Source organism: Mobula birostris, chromosome 18 (assembly GCF_030028105.1).
Source record: "Mobula birostris isolate sMobBir1 chromosome 18, sMobBir1.hap1, whole genome shotgun sequence".
Taxonomy (NCBI): domain Eukaryota; kingdom Metazoa; phylum Chordata; class Chondrichthyes; order Myliobatiformes; family Myliobatidae; genus Mobula; species Mobula birostris.
In genome coordinates this window covers 66849297-66874820 of record NC_092387.1, presented here as the reverse complement: position 1 = coordinate 66874820, position 25524 = coordinate 66849297, and the positions used below count along the sequence as shown (strand labels likewise).

At 44.7% G+C, this 25524-nt stretch overlaps 1 protein-coding gene and 1 long non-coding RNA gene across 2 annotated transcripts in view; one reads left to right on the top strand and one right to left on the bottom strand.

The window, feature by feature from the left end:
* The window catches only part of LOC140212191 (bifunctional heparan sulfate N-deacetylase/N-sulfotransferase 2-like), a 566492-nt gene that overhangs the window by 358625 nt on the left and 182343 nt on the right, over positions 1-25524 (bottom strand). The gene's annotated exons all lie outside the window — the stretch shown is intronic.
* Positions 383-23959, top strand: LOC140212192 (uncharacterized). The gene is made up of 3 exons (XR_011889662.1): positions 383-627; positions 11565-11639; positions 23704-23959. It is a non-coding gene; the product is annotated as an uncharacterized lncRNA (long non-coding RNA).

Sequence of the window (25524 nt, the reverse complement as noted above, 5' to 3'; positions counted from 1 at the left end):
TGCAAAAATATCCAAAAAACAATCAATCTTTAAGCTATCTTACTGTATGTATTTATAATTATTGTTTTTTGTGCTGTATCAGATCTGAAGTATCAATTATTTCATTCCCTTTACACTTTTAGAGGAGTATGTCACTTAAGGAAATGACATTTAGCAATCTTGAACCTTGAATTATCAAATTCCCCAAACCTCCACGCCTCACCACACAACAATGCCACATGACAACATAAAAACACAGAACGAAGCTAATAAATGGGCTTTAAAACCACTGTTAATGAAGGCTAGGGTGAAAGGAAAAGTAAGTCAGCTAAACCAAAGACTGGCTGTTAACAAAACCACTCACCCTGGTAATTAAGTGGTAACAACTCTGAACGAACTTTGGTTAAGGCTTGTCAAGGAATGCTGAAAATGTCCTAAGTTAATAGCTGCACAGGAATCTATCAATCAACACGAAGTCATACATGTCACTGTTTAATTAAGACCTGGGTACAAGGATGACAGCGGGCAACCAACAACCCAGGACTCTTAATCTGCCTGATGTCAGATGGGCCTGTGTCCAGGGGCTGAAGCTCTTGGCCAGCTGACCCACGAAGAGAGGCCCGAACACCAAGGCCTCCAAACACACAGGTACGTGGAATCAACTGTTGAGAGAGAGAGAGAGAGAGAGAGAGAGAGAGCGAGGCAGAGAAAGGGGGAAGAGAGGGGGAAGGAAGGGGAAAGAGCGGAAGAGGGAGAGGGGGGAGAAAAGGAGAAGGAGGAGGGAAGAGAGGGAAGGAGGGGGGAAGAGAAAGAGGGAGGGGAGGGGGAAGAGAGGGAGGGAGGGGGAGTGGGGAAGGGGAATAGAGGGGAAGGGGGAGGGAGAGGGAATAGAGGGGAAGGAGAGGGAGGGGAAGGGGAAGAGAGGGGAGGGGGAAGAGAGGGGGAGGAAGGGGGAAGAGAGGGAGGGAGAGGGGAAGAGAGGGAGGGAGGGGAGGGGGAAGAAAGGGAGGGGGAAGGGGGAAGGGGAAGAGAGGGAGGGAGGGTGAAAGAGGGATGGGGAGAAAGAGAGGGGGGTTAGGGAGAGACAGAAAGAATGAGAATCTGCAGTCCCAGAAGGGGGTCCACGAACAGGCGGCTTGTTCAGGAGCCAGGACCACGCAGCCTTGGCTGGTCAGAGGATGAAGCCACAATGCCGGTGACCTTACATGAGCTGGAAAGATTTCCTAAAACAAGACTTGCAAATATCACCTTTGACTGACAGCTAGCAGGCAGGGTTACTGAACAAATTGTCAAGGCCAGGATAGAGCTGATCTACACTGGAGTGGAGCAATGCAGCCTGATTCAATCACCTATCCATTACGGGCAACCAACCCCAACCTGTCACCCCGCTGGGTCTCACCAGCCTTGGGTCAGGTCGTCACACATTTACTGCACAATCTGGCTCCCAGCACTGACGCGGACAAGCACGCACAGACACAGAGACACACAGATGCAGGGGGAGGTGTGTGTACTGCTGAGGAAGGGCTGTACTGTAACAGTGTCCTCCTTCAGATGAGACATTAAACGGCAGCCCACTCTGCTGTCCCAGCAGGGCAAGAAAGACCCCACAACAACGTTCCAGGCATAAGACATAGGAGCAGAATTATACCATTCAGCCCATCGAGTCTGGTCCACCATTCCATTGTTCTCCTGCCTTCTCCCCTGTGTAATTACAGTAACACAATTACACAAGGATGGTCAAAATATCAATGCTAGATCAAAACTTACAACAGATTCTGCCATTTTTCTAGTTCCAAGGTTAAAATGACGAATAAAGGAAATTTATTCACACAAATAGTTCAAGGATGAAGGATCAACTTTATTCACCATATACGCTTAGATGTATTAGGAAGTTGCTGTGGTGATTTATCTATTTCCCTGTCAAATATATTTCATCGCAGCTTAACATGAATGCTGGTGTGCATTACTTGTGGGATTGTACTGTAATGCAATTTACTCTCTGAAATAAACAACTGCAAACCTGTACATTATTTTTTAAAAATACTCATTGCCTATTCACTATGCACACTATTGCATTGCTGGGGTCTCTGGTGTGTAAATTGTCTATCGCTTAACAGCACCGTGGCTGTGGTGCAAAGCATATCCCTTTGGTACATGGAGAGGTGCTGACAGATGGTATGGGGGTGCAAGAGCGTGCATATGCAAAGACACGCACACACACACACGCACACACACACACATGCGCACACACACACACGCACGCGCGCGCGCGCGCACACACACACACAGACGCACACACACACACACACGCGCACACACACACACACGCACACACACACACACGCACACACACACGCGCACACACACACGCACCACACACACACACATAACAAACAGGTTTCAAGTTCAAGTTCGATAGTAATTCAACCAGACACACATATACAGTCAAACGAAACAGCATTCCTCTGGAGCCAAGCTGCAAAACACAGTGCATACAGTCAAAAGGACTTCTGGCCCCTTCATGCTTTTTGCCAGCAAATTCCACTTCCTGCTACTGCTCAGGTGGGGAAAATTCTTACCTCGGTCCCTCCTTATTCCTTCCACCAACTCCCTGAAACCTGTTCCCCTGGGCTTTCACCCGTCAGCAGGGAAGATCACTGGCTGCAGTCTATCATCTCTCCAGGACTTGGATGTGTCCAGGCCAAAGAAACAGGCAGGGAAAATCACAAGAGTCCTGATGAAGGATCTCGGCCTGAAACGCCGACTGTTTACTCTCTTCCATAGATGCAGACTGACCCACTGAGTTCCTCCAGCATTTTGTGTGGGCTGCTCTGGATTTCCAGCATCTGCAGATTTTCTCCTGTTTAGGAAAAATCTAACACAAAACAATCTGCAGATGCTGGAAATCCAGAGCAACACACTGAAAATGCTGGAGGAACTCAGCAAATCAGGCAGAATCTATTGAAGAGTACCGACCTTGCAAACTGCCTTTTCCAAAAGCTCCCTTCTGATGGGGCTATTAAAACAAAATCCTCACACCATCTTAAAAGCTTCTTTCCCCAGGCAGTTAATCTAATCAACCCTTCTCTCTATCTGTCTGTTATTCCCTCACTGCACTGCACTATAAACCACTTTTTATAATGCTGTTTACATGGTAAATACATGTTAATGCTATTTATGCAAATAGTATTCTGCATCTGTACTTTTACACCCAACTTAATCTGTATCCTTTATAATTGTTGAATGTGTTTTTGCACGTCGCATCAACACACCCCAGCAAATGCCCAATACAAGTAATCACACAGAAGGAACCTCAGCACCTGCGGAATCTCTTGCATCCGTTTAGAACAGAGATGAGGAGGAATTTCTTTAGCCAGAGGGCAGTGAGCCTGTGGAATTCGTTGCCACAGGTGGCTGTGAAGGACAAGTCATTGGGTACGTTTAAAGCGGAGGTTGATAGCTTCTTGATTAGTCAGGGCGTCAAAGGTTATGGGGCGAGAGGGGGATGATAAATCAGCCATGACTGAATGGTGGAGCTGACTTGATGGGCCAAATGGCCTCATTCTGTTCCTATGCTTGATGTGCACTCTGCGGCCACTTTATTAGGTACACCTGTACACCTGCTCACTAAATATCAAATCAGCCAATCACACGGCAGCAACTCCATGCATAAAAGCAAGCAGACATGGTCAAGAGGTTCACTTGTTGTTCAGACCAAACATCAGAATGGGAGAGAAATGTGACCTAAGTGACTTTGACTGTGGAATGATTGTTGGTGCCAGATGGGGTGGTTTGAGTATCTCAGAAACGGCTGATCTCCTGGGACTTTCATGCACAGCAGTCTTTCAAGTTTACAAAGAAAGATGTGAAAAAATCCAGTGAGCGACAGTTCTGTGGGAAAAATGCCTTGTTAATGAGAGAGGTCGAAGGAGAATGGCCAGACTGGTTCAAGCTGACAGTAACTCCAATAACCACACATTACGACAGTGGTGTGCAGAAGAGCATCTCTGAACACACAACACATTGACCCTTGAAGTGGATGGGCTACAGCAGCAGAATACCACAAATCTTCTTATTAGACTCTTGATTAGTCAGGGCACGAAGGCTGGAGGCGTAATGAAGTTAAAATGGCGCTAAACAGCAACTCTTTTGCTTGCATCTTTGCAAACAGCTCTATTTCCATCTGTAATATCTTTATTTTTCCTTTTCAGGGTTCTTTTGAAGACTCTGATCTGGAGTTACACACCAACTTCAGTTCTTTGCGGGAATGGGACCCGTTCTCAGGGTCTCAGAACTGGCCGTTGCTTGGCACGCTAAGGGTTCGGCCTGAGATTTCAGCTTGAATTCGACAGCCTAAAATCTCCATGCTCTGGAGACGGGTGAATCAAGTGTTGGCGTCACGGCAGGAGACCCATGTGTCATCGGGGGAATCAGAAAATCTACTGCTGTGGGCCTGAAGACCCGGGGTCTTTGCGATGTTTGGGCACAGAGCTTGAAAAAAGCAACTTGATGGACTTTTTAACATCATAAACCAGCAAGTTGTTTGTTATGTCTCCCCGCTCGCTGGGAAAAGGGAGACACCTTTTTCTCTCTTATTAGGGAGAGAGAGAATCTGCAGTACATCGAATGCCAGGTGAAACGTGAAGTCTTTGGGGTAACTGTAAATCTACGTCTTTGCTATTGTTTAGCTCACGCCTGAGCGCTTGGTGATGAAGCCGATGCTTACTGTTCTTTTTGACGGTGGGGGGAGGACGGACTGTGGCTCGCTGCCACTTCCGCGGGGGGGGGGGAGGACTTTGGGGCTCTTACGTTTATCTGCCATTCATTCTTTGGGGCACTTCTGTTTTCATGGATGTTTGCAAAGAAAAAGCATTTCAGGACGTATATTGTATACATTTCTCCGACATGAAGTTGTACCTTTGAACCTTTTGAACTTTGAATATGGGGATTCGGCAGGAGATTGGGGCTGAGAGGGAAAACGGATCAGCCACGATGAAATGGTGAAACAGACACGATGGGCCAAATTGCCTAATTCTGCTCCTATATCTAATGGTCTTATTTATTTATTGACATAACTATAAATTTATTTATTGACATACAAAAGGCCTTCGAGCTACACTGCCCAGCAATCCCCTGACTTAACCCTAGCCTAATCATAGGACAATTTACAATGACCAATTAACCTACCAACCGGTATGTCTTTGGACTGTGGAGGAAACCAGAGCACCCGGAGGAAATGCACACAGTCACCAGGAAAACGTACAAACTCCTTACAGGAAGCGACGGGAATCGAACCCAGATCACTGGTACCATAAAGCGTTGTGCTAGTCATGACACCACTGTGCAACACACACAAAATGCTGGAGGAACTCAGCAGGCCAGGCAACATCTATGGATAGCGTTTCAGGCCAAGACCCTTCATTAGGACGACTACTATGCTACCATGTCACCCTTTGGTCAAACACTTATTAGATAGAGCAGGTACCCCATAAAGTGAGCAGTAAGTGCGTACGGGGAATAACGCTGATCCTGACACTGATCATTTCCACCACTTGTGACTGATGGACTGATGTGGGGAATGCAGACCTGTAGGTCTTCGGACAGAGTTGGCCGCGTGCACAGAACACGAGCAGGTGTGCTTTATTAGACAGGGATGAGTAACAGCTGCCAGTGAAAATGAATGGGAAAATACAAAAGGTGATTCGAAACATCCCGTTGTCAGCAGAGCACAAGAGGGAAAATAAAATAAAAAAGAATTAATTATCTGCACTTTAGAAAGCTAATTGCAGTTTTCCATGTAATATCTGCATCCCTTAAGCAAGACATTTGCTAACAATCACTTTGCTCCAATTATGAAGGCTTACACATTCAGAAGATGGATGTAGCATTGACAGCAATTTCATACGTTCCTAAACAGCCAGCAAGTGATCTTTTTGTAATTCGACTAATTTAGGAACAGGCTCATTAAACAGAAAAAAATGCTTGGGAAAAAAAAAAGCAACACTAATGGCTTTTCTTTGTTGCAGTTCAATGCATTGCTAAACAGGCTCAGGAGAGGAGACTTGTGGACACAATACGAGGCAACTTCAGTAGTGACAGCACCGTACATGTTGTGACAAGCCTGTGGAATGTGCCCTCCGTCCCCTAGCTCTGAGCTCCTCAATAAACAAACCTGTATTTATAGAGCAGATTTCGGGCCTAAAGAATTCCTATAGATCTCCTTAATTGCACCATAAGGACAGGTAGACACACATTCCCACCACACATTTATTTTCTTGCTAAGTTTTTTTTATTTCCCAGTCAGTGAAATCAGTGAAGTGCTGCCCATTGGGAAATATGACAGCGGACTGATGAGAGGCAAGCTCCCACACACTGGACCCTGACAACAACCACAGTAACACACACGAAAAGCTGGAGAAGCTCAGCAAGTCAGGCAGCATCTATGGAGGGGAATAAGCAGTGGATACTTTTGGGCCAAGTCCCTTCATCAGGACTTGAAAGGACACGATAAGCAGCCAGAAGCCAGGCACACTTTATTTGTCCAATATACAGTCGGCCCTCCTTATCCGCAAGTTCTGCATGCGCGAATTCAACCAACTGCAAATTGAGAAAACCCGGAAGTGCTCTTCCAGCACTTGTTGTTCAAGCATGTACAGACTTCTTGTCCTTGTCATTATTCCCTAAACAATGCAGTATAACAACTATTTACATAGCATTTACATTGTATTAGGTATTATAAGTAATCGAGATGATTTAAAGTATACGGGAGGATGTGCATAGGTTATCGTGGATCGGGATCAAAAAAGAACCGGAAGTTCTCTCACTAAGTAAGTCGGAACAGGTACATTCAGTATTATTTAGCGTCAGTTAGTCAAACGTTTGTGTTATTATATAGTATATATTTTACCTTTCTATGCATATAAAACACTTAAGAAACGTATGTTTCAGTGCCGGGCTCGGGAATGGAAATTCCTGAGTTCGATCCAGTGACAGACCGCTCCCGAGCGTGCTCTCCATCCGTGCCGGGTTGATGTGAAGGGTCAAAAACCCAAAACCCCAAAACCCAATAATTAAACCACTGCGTTGCTTAGAAATAAAATTGTAGCCTTCATCGGGGCAGGGCCTTTCTCACTTTATCCTTTAAAATTGTTCCGATCGTTGACCAACTGTAGCCTAACACTTTTCCAATGACCGATGGCATTTCACCTCTTTCTGATCGCTTTATTATTTCCACTTTATTTTCAATCGTGATCGTGATTATTTCCGTGAACAGAAACACTGCGGATTCAGAGCGCCACCGCCGGGTCCTAATGTCCACCGCATTTCGACAGGTTAAATAAGGTCCGGGGTTCCGCTGGGTCCTAAGGTCCACTGCATTTCGACAGGTTGAATAAAGAACTTGAGCATCTGCGTTTTTTGGTATCCGCGAGGGGTCCCGGAACCAATCTCTTGCGGATAAGGAGGGCCGACTGTAAACCAAAGCATGGAGGCATATTTTGAAAAGGTACTTCCTCCTATCAGCCCTTTACAACCTGTTACCTCCCAGCTTCTCACATCATCCCCAATTCAGACTACCCACCCACCTTCCCCCTCACCAAGTTTCACTCGTCACCTGACAGTCTGTACTTGTCCACTTCCCCCACCTTCTTATTCAGGATTCTGCTCCCTTCCTTTCTAATCCTGATGAGGGGCCTCTGCCTGAAACGTCAGCGCTTTATTCCTTTCCACAGATACTGCCTGAATTCCTCCTGCATTTTGAGTGCATTGCTCTGGATTTCCAGCGTCTGCAGAATCTCTGGTAGATGGGAAAATTAGTCAGCAGGCAGCTGGAGGCCTAAAGGGCCTGATTCTGTGCTATGGGATTCACAAGAAGGGAGAAGGCAAGCAAATGCCATTGAGAGGAATAATTAATCAGCCATTATCAAATGACAGTGTAGACTTGATGGGCTGAATGGCCTAATTCTGCTCCTAAATCTTATTGTCTAATGAAACGCTACTTCCACTTCTCTCCTCAAAGACGCTCGAGTCAGAGTAATACATCACAGAAGCAGGCCCTTCGGCCCGACTCATCGATGCAAACCAAGGTGCCCAACAGAGTGAGTCCCACTTGGCCCGTATCCACCTAACCCAGGGGTTCCCAACCTCTTGTATGTCGGGCACATGGCCAAGTGGTTAAGGCGTTCGTCTATTGATCTGAAGGTCACTAGTTCGAGCCTCAGCTGTGACAGCGTGTTTGTGTCCTTGAGCAAGGCACCTAACCACACATTGCTCTAGTGTCTGTACGAGGAGTGGCGCCCCACACAGACTTCCAATCTGCACCTTGTAAGGCATGAAAATGCCCGACGCAGGCCTCTCACGGTCTGAGTCGACGTTCCCTCCCCTGTATGCAATGGACCAATACATTAAGCAAGGGGTCCGCGGACCACAGGTTGGGTTCCCCCTGCTCTAAACTTTGTCCATTCATGCACCTTTTATTTCAGATATTAATGGGTCACATCATCTTCAGGATTTAACAACAGCACATTCCATGGCTGGTGAACAATGACTGGCATTTCTTCAAGTCCATAAGAACGTTAGCTAAGTCCTTCAATATTACATGAAGTTCCAAGCAATTCATTGACGTGTTGCTAGGCAATAGTTGACATTGTAGCATGATCCATTTCCTGCCTGTTATATTCCTGTCTAAAAGCCTCTTAACCCCCACTATCTTTATCTGCTTGCCTCATTACCCCGGTAGCCTGTTCCAAGCGTCTTCATAAAATTTGCCCTGCACATCCCTTTCAAACTTTCCCCCTCCCACGTTAAATGCACCTCCTCCTGTACTTGGCATTTTCACACCAAGAAAAAATCCTGATTATCTAACCTATGTCTCTGATAATTTTATTAACTTATCCCAGGTTTCCCTTCAGCCTCCGATTCAGCAGAGAAAACAACTCAGGTTTGTCCAACCTCTCATTGTAGTTCATACCCACTAGTCCTGGTGAACCTCTTCGGTACCCATTCCAAAACATCTACACTTTTCCCGTAAAGGGTTGGCCAAAATTACAAACAGTATTCCATGTGTCGCCTAACCAAAGCTCTGTACAGCTGCAAAGTGACATTACATATTGGTTGTTCGTCAGTCTTTGTTTTTTATTCATTCTATTATATTTAGATAGATAGATAGATAGATAGATATACTTCATTTATCCCGAGGGAAATTTGGTTTCGTTACAGTCGCACCAACCAAGAATAGGGCGTAAATATAGCAATACAAAACCCCCCAACAATCAAACAACAAAATGCAAACTATGCCAGATGGAAGATAAGTCCAGGACCAGTCTGTTGGCTCAGGGTGTCTGACCCTCCACAGGAGGAGCTGCATGTTCCATGGCCACAGGCAGGAACGACCTCCCGTGTCGCCCAGTGTTGTATCACGGTGGAATGTGGCCGAAGTCCAACAGTAAAAAATTCAATTTCTTTGTTCTACTGCAAATAGCCACAAAAAAGTTAATCTTTGCGTAGCATCTGGTGCCATATACATTCATTGATAATCAATTACTTTGAACAGAAAATTATGGTCGTTATTCTATTATAGATTTATTGAGTATGCCAGCAAGAAAATGATCTCAGGATTCTAATGGTACATACTCTATATGCATTTTATTTATATATTGAGCTACAACCCTTCCAAATCTTTGAGCCACGCCACACAGCACACCACTGAGTCAATCCTAACCTAATCACGGAACAATTTACAATGACCAATTAAGCTACCAACCGGCACGTATTTGGACTGCGGGAGGAAACCAGAGCACCCGGAGGAAACACACACAGTCATGGGGAGAAAGTACAAACTCCTCGCAGGCAGCAGTGAGAACTGTACTGTAAAGCCTTGTGGTAACCACTATGTTTTGATAATGCAGACCCACCACGTGCCTTGTTTCTATCCCTCTATACTTTGTATACTCAGACACATCTTCCTCATTGCTCTCTGCATTCTGCTCCCTCCAGCGTCCTAGCTTGCTTAAGGTCAGATACTAATACATGAAAATCAAAAGGGTTATAGAACCCGAAAACTGACCACCCCACTTTTAGGAAATACTGCCAGACCAGAGTGTTTTGAGGATTTTGCTTTTGACACTGACATGTGATTTTTTTCCAGTTCAGATGTATGTACATTAACTCTGTTTCTCAACATGAATCTACTACCTCACTCTGCTATGCTCACTCAATGTGCTTTTTCCTATATTTCAGATGCCAATTCCCTGACTACTTCTCTCCCATTTAGGGTCATAGAGCACTACAGCACAGAAACAGGCCCTTTGGCCCGTCTAGTCTATGCCAAACCATTCAAACTGCCTACTTCCACCAACCTGCACCTGGACCATAGCCCTTCATCCCCTACCATCCATATACCTATCCAAACTTCTCTTTAACGTTGACATTGAGCTCACATACACCACTTACACTGGCAGCTCGTTCCACACATTCACCACCCTCTGTGTGAAGATGTTTCACCTTTCACTCTTAACCCATGACCTCTGGTTGTAGTCCCACCCAACCTCAATGGAAAAAACCTGCTTGCATTTACCCTATTGATTGCCCTCATAATTTAATGAGATGATTTGGTTTCTCTCCTCACACTTTATCAGTTTAGAATTTCCTGTAATTCTTTCAAAGAAGTGTGCATTAATGAAGCCATAATTTATTACCAATAACTATTTGGCCCAAATCCTCATGGCTTGCTAGACTACTCCAGAGAGACATTAAGCATTTAAAAGACACTTGGTCCATAGGTGGGAAATATTGAGAGCGACATAGGCTACACACTAGACTAGAATAGAATCTTGGTTAACATGGACCAGTTGGTCTGAAAGGCCAGTTTCCACGCTGGAGGGCTTGATGACCCCAGGAAGTGTTAAATACACTGTTGCTGGTTGTCAACATTATAATGAAGCAAAAATATTTAAAAACAAAATCCATTCCAACTTTAAAAAAATGTCAGAAACATAAACATAATGTTCTCCATGTTAGACAAGCCTAGACAACTATACAAAACAACCTTTCATTAATGGGCTGAAAACAGTTGGAAAATGCAACTTTGACACAAATCCAGGTTGATCGTGCCATGACTCCAAATACATGGCTCATCTACCAACACTCTGCACTTAAACAGGATCAACTGACAAGCAAGAAAGGAATTGAGGGGACTCTCAGAGTTTAATGAACAAGCATGGGAGGATGCCAGCGGTGACCTTCAGCCAATGACCTGAGCGAGGCACGTCTCTGATACGTGACCCATTTAATTAGTGGTTATCAATGGTCCCGGGTGACTAACTGAGGTATGGTAGTTCCCAGATCAGCAGCTTGTGGGTCGCTTCCTTTCCCAAGGCTTTCATTCCAGTGCCGGGTGAACCTGTGCTCTGCTAGTTAACAAACACAACCAACAGGTTCTGGATTGGGGAGCACGTCCGATGAGTTGTGCTCATAATGAGATAAGGCTTGTCTGTTTGGAGTGAAGCAGGGATGAGAGGTGACTTGACAGAGGTGTATAAGATGACAAGCAACATTGATAGAGTGAACAGTGTGTACCTTTTTCACAGGGAGGAAATGGCTAATATGAGGAGGCATAATTTTAAGGTGTTTGGAGGGAAGAACAGAGGACGCTGAAGGCAGAGGTAAGTTTCTTTTACACAGACTGCAATGGGTGCACTGAACGCACTGCCAAGGGTGATGGTAGAGGCAGATAAACTAGAGACATTGAAGACACTCTTAGACACACGGACTTCTACTGTTAGCACAATTTGTTTTCTTTCCCCTCTGCACATTGGGTGTTTGACAAGATTTTTTTCATGCTTTTTTTTGGGTTTCTTTGTTTTGCGGCTGCCTGTAAGGAGATGAATCTCGGGTTGTATAAAAGTATATATACTTTGAAAATAAATGTACTTTGAACTTTAAAGGAGAACGGAGGGTATGTGTGATGGGAAGAGTTAGATTGATCTTGGAGTAGGTTAAGTGGTCAGCACAACATTGTGGGCTGAAGGGCCTGTACTATGCTGTACTCTTCTAGGTCTTGAACCGACCCTAACTCTATCTCAGCAACAGAACATATAGACCACCTGTCCCACTGACATGTCTCTGACTGTGTCTATCATCATCATAGCTTGTAACACCAGACAGCCGGCCAGTCTAGTGTCGTCTGGTTGATGCTGAGCAGGTCAGTCTCAGCTAAATCAGGTGAGAGTGGGCAGTTGCGCAGAACGTGTTCAATGTTCTGCACCCTTTTGACACACTCACAGGATTCGCTGGTCCTTAAACCCCACTTCACCATATTGTCTCCCGTCCTACAAACACCCGCTCTCGCTCTGTTGAGAGTGCACCACTTCCGCCTATCATTTGTACTAATGTCTTCTTTTTACAGCCTTATTTCCTCTCTCTTCAGTCTTGTACAATCTATATTCAGGTTTTGTCTGTACCAACGTGCCTGAGATGTTGCTGTACTTCACTGTACGTGTGCATATCACAATGCACTCCACTTGACAATCAGAGCTGAGTAAGCCCAAGTAATTATAAAATCTTCCACACATAGCCCAGCGCTCGCTGTAGATATTAACAATCCACATCACATATGCAGAAATCCAAAGCAACACACACACACACACAATGCTGGAGGAACTCAGCAGGTCAGCCAGCATCTATGGAAATGACTAAATAGTTGATGTTTTGGGCTGAGACTCTTCATCAGGACAACATCTTGGCATGAAACAGCAACTGTTTATTCCTCTCCATAGATGCTGCCTGAACTGCTGAGTTCCTCCGGCATTTTGTATGTGTGGTGCTCTGGATTTCCTGCACCTGCAGAACCTCTTGTGCTTGTGCAGTATTACTGAGCATCTCCCCAATCTGGACAACTGTAAGACATTAGAGAAGAATGAGGCCATTCAGCCCTTTGAGTCTGTTCCACTATTCCATCATGACCGATTTATTTTCCCTCTGAAGCACATTCATCTGCCTTCTTCCCATAACCTTTGATACCCCTACTGATTGAGAACTTACCAGCATCCGTTTTAAATATACTCAAAGACTTGGCCTCCACAGTTGTCTGTGGCAGTGAATTCACCACCCTTTGGCTATAGAAAGTCCTCCTCATCCCTGTCCTGAAGGGACATCCCAGTATTCTGAAGCTGTACCCTCTAGTCCTAGACTCCTGTGGTCCAACTTGTACCGAAATTTGTTCTTCCCAGAATACAACTCAACCAAACTGACACAAGCAGCATAATTCCATCTGGCTCAGGAAGCCAGGGGCTGGTAGGACATAGAGCCTATCTAATCCTTGTTATTAATAGCAAACAGAATGATAATCTCCCATTCAGGCTGCACTCTCTCACACCTCTTGGAAACACTTCATGTGCAATGAATCGTTCTGAAGTGCAGACTCTGTGGCACTGATACAGCAGGCTTTCACAAGCAGTATTTATAAAAACAATAAGTGATTGCTTGTTGGGGGGGGAAGGGAGGGAGGGAGAGAGGGAGAGAGAGAGAGAGAGAGATGGGTTGAATCAGTGAAGCAGATGGAGGAGAGCATCTGCTGGTGTGTCCACAAAAATTCTTTGGAGTTCACAAGAAGATCAAGAAAATATAGACCATAAGACATAGGAGAAGAATCAGGCCATTCAGCCCATTCACCTTTCAATCATGGCTGATTTATTTTTCCTCTCAATCCCATTCCCCTGCCTTCTCGCCATAACTTTTGATGACCTGACAAATCAACAACCTATCAACCTCTGCTTTAAATATATGATTATGAGGACACGCAGTCCCCTTTTAATTGTCATTTAGTAATGCATGCATTAAGAAATGATAAAAATGTTTTTCCAGAATGATATCACGAAAACACATGACAAACCGACTTAAAAACTAACAAAAACCACATAATTATAACATATAGTTACAACAGTGCAAAGCAATACCATAATTTGATAAGAACAGACCATGGCACAGTAAAAGTCTCAGAGTCTCTCGAAAGTCCCATCATCTCACGCAGACGTTGAACCTCCAGCGCTGCCAACTTGCCGATGCAGCATCCCGGAAGCATCTGACCACAGTCCGACTCTGAGTCCGTCCGAAAAACTCCGAGCCTCCGACCAGCTCTCCAACACCGAGCACCGAGCACCATCTCTGCCAAGCGTTTTGATCCCAGCCCCGGCAACAGGCGATACGCAAAGCCGAGGATTTGGGGCCTTCGTCTCTGGAGATTCTCAATCGCACAGCAGCAGCGGCAGCAAAGCAGGCATTTCAGAAGTTTTTCCAGATGTTCCTCTGCGCTTCACGGCTGTCTCCATCAAATCCGGATTGTGCACGGCCCCTAGTTACACATATCGATATTCATTCAGAACAGCTGCACGCACTGCGTCACGCCATCTTCTCCTCCCTTCTATATATACCCAATAACTTTACTAGTCCACAGATTAAATACCCTCTGGCTCAAGAAATTCCTTTTTATCTCTGTTGTAAAGGGACATCCCTCTGTTCTAATGCTGTGCCCTCTGGTCCTGGACTCCCCAACTATAGGAAACATGCTCTCTACATCCACTCTGTCTTGGCCTTTCAATATTTGATAGGTTTCAATGAGATCCCCCCTCGTTCTTCTAAACTGGAGAGAGTACCAGCCCAGAGTCATCAAACACTCCTCATACATTAACCCCTTCATTACTGGACTCTTCTGAACCCCCTTCAATGCCAAGCACATCTTTTCCCAGATAAGGAGGCTAAAACTCCTCAAATTACTCCAAGTGTGGTCTGTCCAGAGCCTTATAAAGCCCCAGCATCTTATAGTCTAGTCCTCTCAAAATGATTGCTAACATTGCATTTGCCTTCCATAACCACTGGCTCAACCTACAAGTTAACATTTAGAGAATTCAGCACAAGGACTCCCAAGTCCCCTTCCACCTCTGATCTTTGAATTTCCTCCCCATTTAGAAAATAGTTTGTCTTTATTCCTTCTACAGAATTGCATGACCATTAACTTTCCTACACAATCTCTAACTGCACTACAAGATAATCTACCTTATTCCGTATACTGTATGCATTCAAATATAACATCTTCAACGTCTTCGGACGGACTCAGAGTCGGACTGTGGTCGGGTGTTTCCAGGATGCTGCATCAGCAAGTTTGCGGCGCTGGAAGCTCATGGCAGGGAGAGTTTTCTTCCTTCTACCATCTGCGTGAGATGATGAGTCTATCGGGACTTTGAGATTTTTTTTACCGTGCCCATGGTCTGCTCTATCAAATTACGGTATTGTTTTGCACTGTTGTAACTATATGTTATAAATTATGTGGTTTTTGTCAGTTTTAGTCTTGGTCTGTCTTGTGTTTCTGTGATATCACACCGGAGGAACATTGTATCATTTTTTAACGCATGCATTTCTAAATGACAATAAACGAGGATTGAGTGTCCTCATAATCTAATCTAATCTAATCTAATCCTGTATTCATCACCCTTTTCAATTCTGCCCCCTTGTTACACCACCTCATCCCACAGACTGCAAGTTTGCCCTATCATCTGCCTGTCCTTCGTCACACTCTCACTACGCACTGCCCCTGCCTGTATACCAACTGCCCCTTCCTCAGCCCTATCACTCCGGTTTCCATCCTCCTGCCAGATTAGTTCAAACCCTCCCAAACCGCTCTAGTAATAAATTAAAATAAGAAATATATATTAAAAAAGAAAAATAAGGGGATTGCAAAAAGAGAGCACAATAACAGGGAGGTAGTGTTGATGGATTCGTTGCCCATTCAGTAATCTCATGAGCACTATCTCACTATATTTGATCTTTGTCTGATACAAATTTATTATTTATATATTTTGTATTGTAATTTGTAGTATAGTTTATAAATTACTGAATTGCTCTTTCCAGTTTGCTGCAAGTCCTCTGCAAATTGGATGCCAGTTTTCAGAGAAATTGCAATTTTGACATACACGATAGCTGTCAGAAACACATTTGGGTGAGTTTTCTCTCTCTCTCTGGTGTTACAATTCAAGCAATCAGAGGGAGGTGGGGGGAGGGAATCCAGTCAACGCTGGAGAAGTAATATTATCACAAATATCAGCACTGCACGCGGACTGATGCCCTTACCACAGGTAGACAGGGTCGTAATGACAGCAACTGGCACATTGGCCTTCATAAATCAGAGCTTTAGGTACAGGAGCTTGAATGTTGAACATTCCACATTTCAGGACAAGACCCTTAACCCTTTACTTTTTCCACCTATCACCTGCCTGCTTCTCACTTCATCTCCCCTTCTCCCAACCACCTACCTTCCCCTTAACCTGGTCTCACCTATCACCTGTCAGCTTGTAGTCCTTTCCCTCCCCAATCTGGCTTCTTTCCCCTACCTTTCCCAGGTGAAAATCCCAGGAGATCAGCAGTTTCTGAGACACTCGTATCAGATATGTATCTATAAATGCCTCCCTTACCTAATAAAGTGTCCACTTAGTGTATGTTTGTGGCCTTCTGCTGCTCTAGCCCATCCACCTCAAGGTTCAACGTGTTGTGTGTTCAGATATACTCTTCTCCACACCACTGTTGTGAAGCGTGGCCATTCTCTCCTGACCTCGTGTTGACAAGGGATTTTCACCAATAGAGCTGCCCCCTTCCTTTCCAGTCCTGATGAAGGGTCTCAGCCTGAAATATGAACTGCTTATTCTCCTCCATAGATACAGAAACTAATTCTCTTGATTGGACACATCTCAAACCTGAACATTATGCTTGTAAGCAATGAGCTATAAAAATGTCACACCTAATATAGGAGCATTTCTTGTGAACACAGAACATTGTTATATTACACAGTCGTAGCAGTGTTTTCTCACAAACACAAGAGATTCTGCAGATGCTGGAAATCCAGAGCAACACACACAAAATGCTGGAGGAACTCAGCTGGTTAGGCAGCATCTACGGAGAGGAATAAACACTGAATGTTTTGGGCCATTATCCTAAATCAGGATTGGAAAATTCTGTGGACAAAAATGCCTTGTTAACGACACGAGATCAGAGGAGAATGGCCAGACTGGTTCATGAAGTTAGGAAGGTGACGGTAATTCAAATGACCACACATTACAACAGTGGTGTGCAGAAGAATGTCTCCGAGCTCATAACACATTGGACCTTGAAGTGAATGGACTACAGGAGCAGAGGACCATGAACATACACTCAGTGCCACTTTATTAGGTACAGGAGGTATGTATACACATATCTCATATGAGTGTCTCAGAAACTGCTGATCTCCTGGGATTTTCATACAAACAATCTCTAGAGTTTACAGAGAATGGGGCGAAAACAAAAAAAACATCCAGTCAGATTGCAGCCCACCTTTTTCAGTTTTGCAGCCGAGCACACTGCAGCTCAGAATATGGTTTCAGGTTTAAAAAAAACACAAACATGTAGGCCAGGGAGGGTCTCTTGCGGAAAGAAACTGTACTGGTTGTTTACAACAGTTGCTGTTCATTCCTAGTTGTTGGGGAGGCAGATGAGAGTCTGTCATATTTTTCAGTATAGTATCACAAGTTTTCTCATGTCGTATGTGTCTCTCATTCTGCCCATCAAGGTCATACTAGCATTCTGAAACATCCTCATCACTCCCACATCGCGTTATTTATTTGTTTATATTTAGAGATACCACACAGTCACAGGCCCTTCGAGCCCACGTCACCAATTAACCAGTACATCCTGTATCCTGTAGCACCTTTATCAGCATGGACAAGGCAGGCCGCAGGGCCTCTGTACTAGTGTATGCTCCACATTCTGTCTTAACGCCTCTAATGCAGTGTGATGCACACAATGTGCCGGAGGAGCTCAGCAGGTCAGGGAGCATCGATGGATGGGAATAAACAGAGTCCCAATGAAAGGTCTTGGCCCGAAATGTTAGCTGTTTATTCCCATGCATAGATGTTGCCTGACTTGCTGAGTTCCCCCAGCACATTGTGTGTATTGCTCCAGATTTCCAGCATCTGCAGTAGCTCTTGTGTCTACCTTTCAGCAGTGTGCTGTTTCCTGTCTGTGTGTACTCAGATATTTAATCCATTGGATGGGAGAGTGATGAGGTGAGCCTGTGTTGTCAGATGTCAATAGAATCTGATCTGCAACAAATATTAAAGACCTGTGAACAGAACCAACCATTTGCCCTTGTAATAGATCTGGTATATTTTTCAGTCTGGAACCACATACTGTAGACCTCGTCTGCATCTGCTTTTCCTCATTAAAAAAACATATAAAAAATTATTTGTTCAAAGTTGCCCATTTCCAGTTGTTACCCTGAGTTCAGGTTTCCATTTCATTGTATCACAAATACACACACACACAATGTTCAATATTCCCATCTGGCAAGGCACCAGACCACACAACCCTACAAAGGATCGTCAGGGCTGCTGTGAGGATCATTGGGGTCTCTCTTCCACCCATCTCAGATAGATTATCAGGAGCTCTGCATACGCAGGGCCCTTGGGATTGTCAATGATCCCTCCCACCCATCCAAAAAATCTCTTTGACCCCCTCCCATCAGATTGGAGAAAATGTAGCATTAGGACTGTTAAGATGGTAAACAGCTTCTTCCTCCAGGCCGTGAGACTACTGAACTCCCTGCCTCCATCCAGGTCCCATCACGTGTGAAACGGCAGTAGCATTGTACTGTTTCCTGTCTAACTTGTGTTGTAAATGCACCTTATCATTTGTTAATTTACAGTACTGTGCAAAAGTCTTAGGCACACCTATGTAGTTGGGGTGCCTAAGACGTTTTCACAGTACTGTATTTGTCAACGTGGAGCGGGGAGCAAGTTTGTGAATGTGGTGGGAGTAAAGGATGTTGGAAATGACAAGGGTGGAGTGCCATGGGAGGGGTGTGGGACAGGTGGCCGAGAAGGAGTGCTATGGGTGGCACAGGTGGAGACACCCCCAGCCCTGAGACACCAAGCAAATATGATTCCACACAACTGGTTTATTGATCATTACAGAATGTCTCTCAGGTGTTTTCCCCTCCCTCCCCTCTCCCTTCCCCTTTTCCCAACCATGATTCCCCTCTCCCTGCCCCCTCCCACTCTCTGCCCACAATGCAGACCCACATCAGAATCAGGTCTATCATCACTCACATATGTAATTAAATTCATGGATTTTTTTTTGTGGCAGCAGTACAGGGCAATACATAAAATCACTGCAGTATTGTGCAAAAATCTTAGGCAACCTAGCTGTAGGTATGTGCCTAAGGCTTGAATTTGATATCAGCCTTATAGACAAATCTATTGGTTTTGGTTTACTTTTGTCACAAGTACCAAGACAGAGTGAAAAGCTTGTTTTGCATACTGTTCACAGATCACATCATCACACAGTGCACAGCACAAGGTAAAGCAATAACAATGCAGAATAAAGTGTAAAAGTGCAGGTAAACGATAAAGTGCAGGATCAATACTACGCAAAAGTTCATCTTGCACACTGCTCACCGATCAAATCATTACAGTGCACTGAGGTACAACGAGGCAAATCGATAACAACAAAGTGCAAAAGCATCTGAAAACATGCAGTCAGGTAAATGATGAATTACAAGATCATAAGGAAGTAAATTGTGAAACCAAGAGTCAATCTTATCATCCAACAGCTCAGGTCTCAGGGCAAAACATCAGCTGTTTATTCCTCTCCATAGATGCTGCCTGACCTGCTGAGTCCCTCCGGCATTTTGTGTGAGTTACAGTACAAGAGAGACTGTTCTAGTCTCTGTAAACAGTGGTGCAGTAAACCTGGTGGTGTGCGCTTTCAAGCTTTTTTCCATCTTTGACTTTGAAGACTTCCTTACACATGTTACATGATTGTAACTGTTACATTAGTGAGGCTGCACTTGGAGAACTTATTGTAGGGAAGACAGAGTTATAGACAGAATGGTAAAACTCTTGGCAGTGTGGAGGATCTGACAGATCTTGGGATCCATGTCCATAGGACACTCAAAGCTGCTGTGCAGGTTGACGGTGTTATTAAGGCGGCGAATGATGTGTTGGCTTTTATCAACCATGGGGTTGAGTTCAAGAGCCGTGAGGAAATGTTACGGGTATATAAGACTTTGGTCAGACCCCACTTGGAGTACTGTGCTCGGTTCTGGTCACCTCACTACAAGAAGGATGTGGATACTATAGAGAGAGTGCAGAGGAGATTTACAAGGATGTTGCCTGGAATGGAGGGTGTACCTTATGAGAATAGGTTGAGTGAACTTGGCCTTTTCTCCTTGGAGCGACAGAGGATGAGAGGTGACCTGACAGAGGTGTACAAGATGATGAGGGGCATAGATCGTGTGGCTAGCCAGAGGCTTTTTCCCAGGGCTGAAATGGCTAACATGAGGGGGCATAGTTTTAAGGTGCTTAGAAACAGGCTCCGAGGGATGTCAGCGGTAAGTTTTTTACACAGGGAGTGGTGCATGCATGGAATCCACTGCCGGCAGCAGTGGTGAAGGTGGAGACAACAGGGTCTTTTAAGAGTCTCTTAGATAGGTACATGGAGCTTAGAAAAATAGAGGGCTATGCGCTAGGGAAATTCTAGGCAGTTTCTAGAGTAGGTTATAGGGTTGGCAAACATTGTGGGCCGAAGGGCCTGAAATAGACAATAGACAATAGGTGCAGGAGTCGGCCATTCGCCCCTTCGAGCCAGCACCACCATTCACTGTGATCATGGCTGACCATCCACAATCAGTACCCCTTTCCGGCCTTCTCCCCATATCCCTTCACTCTGCTATCTTTAAGAGCTCTATCTAACTCTTTCTTGAAAGAATCCAGAGAATTGGCCTCCACTGCCTTCTGAGGTAGAGCATTCCACAGAACCACAACCCTCTGTGTGAAAAAGTTTTTCCTCAACCCCGTTCTAAATTGTCTACCCCTTATTCTTAAACTGTGGCCTCTGGTTCTGGACTCCCCCAACATCGGGAACATGTTTCCTGCCTCTAGCATGTCCAATCCCTTAATAATCTTATATGATTCAATCAGATTCCCTCTCATCCTTCTAAATTCCAGTGTGTACAACCCCAGTTGCTCCAATCTTTCGACATATAACAGTCCCGCCATCCTGGGAATTAATCTCGTGAACCTATGCTGTACTCCCTCAATAGCTAGAATGTCCTTCCTCAAATTTGGAGACCAAAACTGTACACAATACTCCAGGTGTGGTCTCACCAGGGTCCTGTACAACTGCAGAAGGACCTCTTTGCTCCTATACTCAATTCCCCTTGTTATGAAGGCCAACATGCCATTAGCTTTCTTCACTGCCTGCTGTACCTGCATGCTTGCTTTCAGTGACTGATGTACAAGAACACCTAGATCTCATTGTACTTCCCCTTTTCCAAACTTGACACCATTCAGATAGTAATCTGCTATGTGCTGTAAATTTCTATGTTCTACGTTCTATTAAAGTGGAAAGAGTGCAGAGATTTAAAAGGATTTAGCCAGGTCTGAAGAGTCAGCATGGTAAGGAGAGGTTGACCAGGATGTCTTTATTCCATAGAATGTATCTATTTAGTCACCAGGGCAACCTTACAGAAGTATTTACAGCTATGAGAGGCAGAGGTAGATGGGTGGATGCTAACAATCTTTTGCCCTGGGGTTGTTTTGCTTACAGCCCATTATGCCACTGGTGTTTAGGGCAGCAATGAAGGTCCTCCATCTCTGTCTGTGCAGAAGGATCCTTCATTGCTGTTACTAGACTTTAACAATTTTCTTTCAACCAGTCAGGGTTGTTAACCCTGAGCTGAACCCACAAATCTGGAGGGCTGGTGGACCACTCTTAGTCTGGCCTCTACCCTTTGACCTGGTTGGCATGGGTGACCTGACCAAGAGCCCAAGCACAAAGCCCAGCCAACAGAGTTCTCTGGGTCATTAAGACACACAAGCCTCCAAACCCTACAACAAGCCTGTGGTCCTCTTGAGGTTTTTCCCCAGGAGAGAGGAGTCCAAAAGCAGACAACATTTGTTTCGGGTGAGAGGGGAACAACTTAAAGGTACAATCTTTTTCACGCAGAGGGTGGTGAGTATACTCTGCCAAATGGTTAAGCAGGCACAATAGTATCATTTAAGAAGGACATGGAAAGGTACACAGAAGGGTAGTCTTGGAGGAATAAAGGCCAAATGCAGGAAGTTAGGACCAGTTGGAAGGCATAGTGGTCAGCATGGACTGGTTTGGCCGAAGGGCCTGTACCTGTGCTGTACCTGCAGGGCGCCACGGTAGTGCAGCGGTTATTACAGTTCGGGGTGTTCTGGAGTTCAGAGTTCAATTCCAGCGCCAATCTGTAAGGAGCCTCTGTACGCCCTCTCCGTGAAATGCATGGGTTTTTCCTGGCTGCTGCAGGCTCCTCCCACAATACAAAGACCCACTAAGTAGGTAATTAGTCATTGTTAAAATTGTCCCGTGATTAGGTTAGGGTTAATTAGGGTTGTGGGATTGCTGGGGTGATGCAGCTTGAAGGCTGGAAGAGCGTAATCTGTGCTATATCAATAAATAATATAAATACTAAAGTAAAATATATTGTTCTATGACTTCCCATGACTCTACAAAGATTAACCAAGGAATTACATTACTTGGCAAAGGTTTCATTTCAGTTTCTTGTGGCATCACTTAACTAGTCCACTACATATTAATGTACCAAATCTACACGGTTTCATTCATGTGCTGGTGTTGAGACATATATCTGAACATTTAAGGGCATCCGTTAGTCTTGCGAGACCATGGATCTGCGTGTGGAAAGTCTTCATTCTCCAGGGCGCAGGCCTGGGCAAGGTTGTATGGAAGACCGGCAGTTGCCCATGCTGCAAGTCTCCCCTCTCCACGACACCAATGTTGTCCAAGGGAAGGGCATTAGGACCCATACAGCTTGGCACCAGTGTCGTCGCAGAGCAATGATTAAGTGCCTTGCTCAAGGACACAACACATTCCCTCGGCTGGGGCTGGAACTCACGACCTTCGGGTCGCTAGCCCAATGCCTTAACCACTGGGCCACGTGCCCGCACATCTGAACATGAAAACCCAATTATCATACAGTGTTCATGACACAACACCAAATATAAATATCAGAGAAAGTTAAAATATGTCATGACTCCCCACCATCGAGGCCACCTTCAAAAGGTGATGCCTCAGTACAGTACTACAGATGTGCAGAGCTACACATGTACAGTACTACACATGTGCAGTGGAGAGCATCCTAACAAGATCCGTTACCGTTTGGTACGGAATCTGCACTGCCAACGGACAAGACTGCTCCACAACAGGTAGTCAAAACTGACTAATACATCACTGGCATCAGCCGACCCACCAACAAGGACATACATACAGAAAGGTGCCTGAAAAGAGCCAGTAACATCATGAAGAATCTTACCCACCCCCCGCCCCCCGCTCGTAGGCTGTTTGTCCCACTCCCATCAGGCAGGAGGCTATGAAGCATCCCCAGCAGGACAATCAGACTCAAAAACAGCTACTTTCCCCAAGCAGTGAGGCTGATCAACACCCCCACACATTCACTGCACCACTACTTTCTTATTTCCTATTAATCACCCTATGTACAGCCGAGAGTCACTTTCTGGACATACGGTCAATCTATGTATATAAGCTATCTTATGTATTTATATTTATTGTGCTTTTTTAAAAATTACTTCCGTGTTCGTTATCTTTTGTGGATTCTTCTGATGCTGCATCAGATCCAAAGTAACTATTATTTCATTCTTACAGAAAATGACAATCTTGAATCTCAAGAAGGCGGCATCCATCATACCATCACCAACCAGTACACGGTCTCTTCCCATTACTATCATCAACGAGGAGGTGCAGGACAGTCAACAGCTTCTTCTCCTCCTCCATCAGATTTCAGAAGGGAAAATGAACCCACGAACACAACCTATGTTTGCTCTCTTTCTGCACTACTTATTTTTCATCTATATTCTTGTAATTTACAGTAATTTAAATGTATCACACTGTACCGCTGCAGCACAGACGAATATTCACGACCATGTCAATGATAATGGTTGGGTTGGGTGGGGTGGGGAAATCAGGGGAGAAAAAAACATTGCTATTCTCGAGATGATAGTTCCACCGTGGACAGAGTTTTTGGAAGGGAGTGGGTAGTTCTTCGACAAAAGAGACTGCTGAAGGGATTCAGGAAACCAGAAACTGTGCCTTACATGCAGAACATTACTGGAGGCTTTGCGACAGGACATGTTTTTGCATTGCGTTTTGGGATCGTACAGGTCAGTGACCTCCACAGATGAGCGAAAGAAAAATCCAAGGTTTGATAGACCACCAGGCTTCAGGGCAATTTTCCAGCATAAGCAGAAATCTATTTTACAATAAAAGGGGAAGTAATTTGTCTTTATTATCGAATGATCAACAGCAACAACTCAAAAGTATAATGATAAATAATAAAAGGTGGTTCTAATACTCTTGGGTGCCCTAATTATTTTCAAAACTGGTACTTTTTTTTAATGAACCCACCACAGCAAAAACAGAATGACCAGCTAGGAGTTCAAAAGGGAATCTGTATAATTTAATTTTAAAAATATAATTAAAATAATAGATTTCAACTTGTCAAAGACAATGCACATCAAATGCATGCTCCCATCAGGACCTACCCCAATCAGCTTGCTTCTTGCCCATCTTCTATTCACTTGTGAACTACACGAGCAGCCACTTCAAATAATGAACCAACTTGCTTCTTAATGATGTCTAGTCGCCCCGGTATCCTTTTATCTCCGCACACACAGCCTCAAGCAAGTTAAGCGCTGAGAATTTAATTGGCTATTCCGTCAGAATCTTGCCACTTCAAAGAAGCTTTAATTAAAATAAACGAATAAAAAAACACACACAAACAAACCAAACACCAGCCTGCTCAGATGCTGAGGTGTCGACAGATACTGCCCACCTTGATCCTGTCTTTAGGGACGGGAGTAGCAGGGGAAGGTAGGGACAGGAACCTTAGGTCCCACACTGACAGGTTCAGGAAGAGATAATCACAAGAAAGTCTGCTGATGCTGGAAATCCGAAAGCAACACACACAAAATGCTGGAGGAAATCCGCAGGCCAAGCAACATCTACGGAAAAGAGTGAACAGTCGATGTATTGGGCCGAGACCCTCCACCAGGACCCTTGCCCGAAACGTTGACTGTTTTCTCTTTTCCACAGATGCTGCCTGGCCTGCTGAGTTCCTCCAACATTTTGTGTGCATTGCTCAGGAGCAGTTATTAATCCTTCAACCATCAGGCTCCTGAACCAGCGTGGATAACTCCACTATTACAACACTGAACGGATTCTACATCTACTGACTCACTTTCAAGGGCTCTTTACAACTCATGTTTTCAGTATAATTGCTGTTATTTGCACAGTTTGTCATCTTTTGTACATTGGTTGGTTGTCAGTCTTTGATTTTATGTCCTGATGAAGGGTCTCGGCCCAAAATGTCAACTGTTTATTCCTCTCCATAGATGTTGCCTGACCTGGTGAGCTCCTCCAGCATTGTGTGTGTTTGCTTTGTTTAATGTATAGTTTTTCATAAACTCT